Here is a 5608-nt window from a genome sequence, read left to right on the forward strand (position 1 = left end):
AGTGATTGGGCGAGGACTAAGTGACCTTAGCTCAAGGAGAATACGGTGAGGACTTGGTGTCCTGGACTGTGTGTTCAGGACTGGGTGTCCGGGACTGTGTGTCCTAAGGTTTAAATACCTAGCTGCTCCAACCAGACGTACAGTTGTCACAGCAACTGGAACTGGTCCAACATATCATTGTCTTCAACGAGTCACTGGTTTCATCTTCACTTCCTTTTCTTATTGTTACTCATTGTGAAGACATTGCATGCTTGCTTTATCTTTTGTCTTCACAACATGGATGTATGATATGTTTGGCTTCATAACTTCTTCCTACCTGATCCTTATTACACTGCAGCTGTTTGTCGTTGTGCTTTCACTCTATTGAATACTTGACCATGGCTGGCCTAGTGTAATCTAACTTCCGCTGCATAGTAATAGGCATAATCTTCACTGTTTGTCTTCATAACTCCCACGTTTTGAAGACTTTCATAAAAATCGCCTATTCACCCCCCTCTAGTCGATATAACGCACTTTCAGATGCAAGTTTCAAAAACATGATGATGCAATGCACATTATGCAATGACAAGATGCACACGCAAGCGAATGACATGGCAACAATGGCGAATAACTGGGAGACACCTGGCGCATCGGTCTCGGGGCATTACACGCACGTGCGGCGGAGTTTTACCGCCGTAACTCCCTCGCCAGTTGTGCTTCCCCATGACCCGCGTTGAATGCGTGACATGGGGGTCGTGCATGGGGCGCTTGATGCATGCCTGCGTGACATCATGGTAAATGGTAAGGAAGCGGCCCGCGCCTTCCCCATGAAAAGGGAGAAACTGCAGGCGCACTGCTCATTTACCCCCTGTGCCTTCTCTAATCTCGGAACCGCCGCTCCCTTCTTCCTCCTCAAGCTTTTGCCTTTGCTCGCCGCCGTGGCGCCCTCATTGCCCTTAATCCTCCATCCCCTCCTAGTTGCCATGGAGCCCAGGACAAGCAAAGGCAAAGGGGTGGCCTAGGACGTCGGGGAGAAAGAGGCGCCAAAGAGGGAGTTAGCTGTGCTGCGGACGCAGCACGCCTATTTCCCCCTGACGGTCGATGCAGTCCACCTCAGGGACTACTTCAAGACCATGTGGGGGAGGAAGACGACAGGGCACCCTGCCATGCACATCTTCCCTGCCGATTTCGCCAAGTCCGGCACAGATCGGTACCCCTTCTTCATCGATTACTTTTCTTGCGGGCTCTGCCCCCCTTTCTCTGATTTCTTCAACGACATCATGCACACCTACGGCTTTCAACTCCTCGACTTTACACCGAGTGGCATGGCGTGCATGGCCTTCTTCGCCCATCTCTGCGAGGGCTTTGCCGGAGTGCTCCCCAGCACGGCGCTCTTCCGTCACTACTTCTATCCTCGTATCCAGCCAGGGGATGCCATTTCTGGGTGCATCACCTGGATCCCGAGGACCCAGGAGAAGGGCACGTACCCGGAGGGTGCCCAGAAGGAAAAGTGGGATGAGTGGCGGGACCGGTGGCTCTGGATCAGGGAGGAGGATCCGCAGGAGTTCTGCCAAGTTTGTCAGAGCCCGCTGACCCGCCGTAAGGACTGGAGCAACCTCGATGTCAACGACAAGAAGCTCATGGTCGCCACCACTAGGATCCATCGCCTCACCATGCCCGGGCTCACCCTTGAGATGATTGGGGCCGATTTCATTCATCGCCGAATCACTCCGTTACACAACAAGGGGAGGCCGGCCTGGGACTTCAGGAATGCGGCCGATGTCATGAGGCTCCGGCCTGGCCAGAAGCATAACTTCGCAGTGCTGGGGCATGCCCATTTTTGTCAAAGGTTCTTCCAGCTCAATGTGGACGACATAGACATAGCTGAGAGGACCGGCAGGGCCGCGAAGGCCGGCAAGGCCGTCAAGGGGCCCCTATTTGGGTTGCCGGCAGGAGTGGTCCCGCTGAGCAATAACTCTCGCCAATCTGCCATCATCGCTATGATGCCAGACTTCAACACGCACGGCCTCAACCCGGCCTGGGCTGAGCCGCTAGTAGAGAAAGTGCAGGAGTTTTTCGTTAACTTGTCGGAGGGCTATGTCCGCGACGAGCCGCTGCTCATCTGCGACACCACCAAGGAAGAGCTGGACTACATCGCCGCTAGGGCGGCGGAGGCGGCGCTTGCCAAGGAGGCTGGCAGCGCCAGCGCCGTGGAGGATGAGGCCGACATGGTCGTGGAGGAGAAGGAGCTCGTTGAGTGGGCGGAGTCTGCCGGGGAGGCCAGCAGCGCCGGCGTCGGGGCCCTCCTTATTGAAGATGTTGGCGACGAGTCGCCCGAAGAGGAAGCCGAGGCAGGCGACCCTCCGTACGCGGGGAAGAAACACGTCCTGCTGCAGACCAGCTCCAGTGAGCCGGTCCGGCCTAGTAGGACCGCGCAGCGGCAACCGGCTCAGGAGCAGCTCGTGCGCCAGACGAGGGCGATGAAGGCCGCGACAGCGAAGAAGACGTTGAAGGCCGCGGTGGCGAAGAAGACGGCGACTGCCTCCTCCTCATCCAAGCGGCGCTAGACCCCATCTCCTTCTCCCCCTCCCTCAGACAACACCCTGGAGGTCAAGTTCGACCTTGGATCTTTTAGCCCGAAGAGGAAGAGGAAACCAGTGGGGGAGGAGGTGGAGGACGAGTAAGTATGTCGCCCCTCTCATCTCCTGACCTTACGCCCATGTTATCCTCTTTTGATTTGATGTTATCTTCACAGGGACACGGAGACGCTGGCCCAGAGGGTGGCGAAGAGGGCCAAGGCCTCGACGAGCGACAAGCCCCTGGTGGGTACTTCGCGTACGCCGGTGTTTGCGGAGAGCAGTCCGGACACCAGCCCCTAACGCAACCCTTGCTTCAGCCCCCAGCATGAGTTCATCACTCACTCCTTCACTCATGAGCATTGGGGTGTGAATTCTTGATGCTGACCCTGTCGGGTTTGCTGGAAAAGAACGGCAGCAGGAGGAGCCACCGAGGGCCACTCCCAACACGCCGCCTCTCTCGACTATGTCGCCCAGAGGGGCATCCCCGGCAAGGGCATCCACTCCCGAGCCCACGCGTATGGAGGAGAAGGAGGCGAGCTTGGGTGCCGGTGGTTCTGCCCCGGCAACGAATGTTGGCGGGGAGGGCGCCACTTCTTCCCAGCCCAGTGTGGGTAAGTTGTTTGCTTCCCGTCCCTATTCTTTCTTCTTCTTTTCGAACCTTGATCTTGGCTCCGTCTCATTCCCTTTCTTGGTATCCAGACCCTTCCTCGATGGACCGGGAGGATATTGACACCGTCATCAGGGAGGTTGCTAAGGACGCCGAGGTTGAGGCCAACAAGATTGCCGCCAAGGAGGCCGCCAAGACCGCAACTGTGGAGGCCACTAAGGGGCCTGCCGGGGAGGCCGGCGAGACCGCAGCTGAGGAGGCCGCCAAGGGGCCTGCCGGGGAGGCCGGTGAGGCTGCTGCCGAGGAGGCCGACAAGGGGCATGCCGGGGAGGGGGTGGTTGACGACAAACCTTCCTCCTCTGCCGCCCCTGGCCCGGGCAAGTACTTGAAGGTGGGAGACGACCTGTTCATCCACCTCCCAGGGACGGCGAGCACCAGGGCGCCAACCGAGGGGGAGGTGTTCGATGACGAGGCGCTTGCCTCCACCGGCCTTCAGGTTGTTGATGAACCGAGCGCCAGCGGTGGCGGTACCCAAGAGGAGAAGCTCCTCCGAGCCATGAGCGCCAACTTCCAGAGGCTCCTGGCGCTCCACTGGGCCTGCCAAGACAAGGTAAAATCCAGGATGGCGGCGGTGGACAAGGCGGAGGCGGTTTTTGAGGAGCGCGTTGCCGAGACGCGGGTCTGGTTCGGTGAGGCCAGGGATGAACTAAGGGCCGCACATGGTGAGCTGGAGGAGCACAAGCGGGAGCTCATCCTGAAGCATGCCGATATCGAGAAGGCCCAGGAGGTGGCGAAGAATCAGGCCGCCGCAGACGAAGCTGCGCGGCAACAACAGCGGGCCCTGCTAAACTCCTAGGAGGAGGACCTTGCCGCTCGTGAGGAGGCACTCGCTGCCATGCTCCGTAGCAAGGATGAGGAGGTCGAGAAGCTCGTCGTGCAGCGGACCCAGGAGCTGGAGTAGAGGCACAAGGAGGCACTCAATGCTCAGGCCCTAATCCATGTCGGCAAGGTAAAGGACTTGGTGCTGGAGCACGAGGAGCTGGAGAAGAGAGTCTCGGCGTTGACGGAGGAGAGGGACGCGGCCAACCGCACTCTAGCAGATGCGGAGGTCACCATCTCCGACAAGGCCGCTGCTCACCGAGGCCAACGACTCCACCAACAATCTGAAGTTGAAGCTGGACGGCTTGGAGGGGAAGCTTCCGGAGGTCGGGGCTTGTGAAGAGACCCTGAAAAAGGTCCTGGAGGACGAGAAGCAGCTGCGGAGGAATGACGCCGCCGAGCACAAGGACTACGCGGAGGGCGTAAACCTCTGGATCAGCCGCCTCGTCGATGTTGCCGGCAGGATCACCACGAAGCAGGCTACCATGGGGATACCGAATGTCAGGAACTCCCAGGAGCCAAACGTGAGCCCCAACGCCAGGCTGACCCTGTTCTTCGAGGGCATCCTCGAAGCCTTGGAGCGACTCCGCTCCAATCGAGCAGCCTATCTGGCTAACGAGTCCCGGAGGCTCTGCCGGGGCGCCCTGACCAAGGTACTCACCAAGGTGGCGTTCTGGAACCCCGGCATCAACTTCGCCGACGCGCTGCAGAGCTAGCCGGAAGGGACAGACTCCGCGGCGCTCCGAGAGCGTATCGAGCCCGTCATCAGCTGCGTCGACGGAGTCCAGAGAGTGGAGGGCCAGCGCCGGGACTAGCCACCCCATTTCTCATTGCCGCTGCGAGTTCATGACCAAGACAATTTTTATCTTAAGTTAGAACCGCAACAATTATTTATGTAATATAACTCTATAGTACTTTAAGATGAAACATGCTATCTTCCTGTATCGATCTTTCTTTGTACATATACACCCTACGCCCAGTAGGATAGGTTGCTGGCGCGTAAACCCATGCTATGGCGCTTTGAGGACGGATCCTTAGCAGCCTGCCGGGGCGCGCTTGCTGCTGAACAAACCACCTTGCCGCTCTCAGCGCGGCCGCTTGAACTGTTGAGCAGACTCGAAACAGAACAAGGACGTAGCTAATAGCGGGCAGGTCACCTCGCCGTTCTCAGTGCGGCCGCTCGAACTGTTGAGCGGACTCGAAACAGAACAAGGGCGTTGCCAATAGCGGAAGGGTTCCATTGCGTGCAGGTTTTCCATACAAAGAGTAACATCTTTCGAGGAGAATAACCTTATATTAAGAAGAAATGCTCAAGGTTGTGCATGACTTAGCTTTTTACGACCACGCGGATGGTCGTTGCGGCTGCGGATGGCACCAGAGCACAGCTGATTGACGTCACCTTCTCCTCTCGAGCCATCGTGATGAAGGAGTCGATAAGTTGACTCCAAAACCGGATTTTCATAGCTTGCGTCCCCTACCTGGCACGCCAAAGATGTAGGGCTCAGGAACGACACCTATGGGATCACAGGGAATCCCTACTATGGTTGCTGGGGCGCGGGGCTAT

The sequence above is a fragment of the Triticum dicoccoides genome, chromosome 7A (genome assembly GCF_002162155.2).
Source record: "Triticum dicoccoides isolate Atlit2015 ecotype Zavitan chromosome 7A, WEW_v2.0, whole genome shotgun sequence".
NCBI lineage: Eukaryota > Viridiplantae > Streptophyta > Magnoliopsida > Poales > Poaceae > Triticum > Triticum dicoccoides.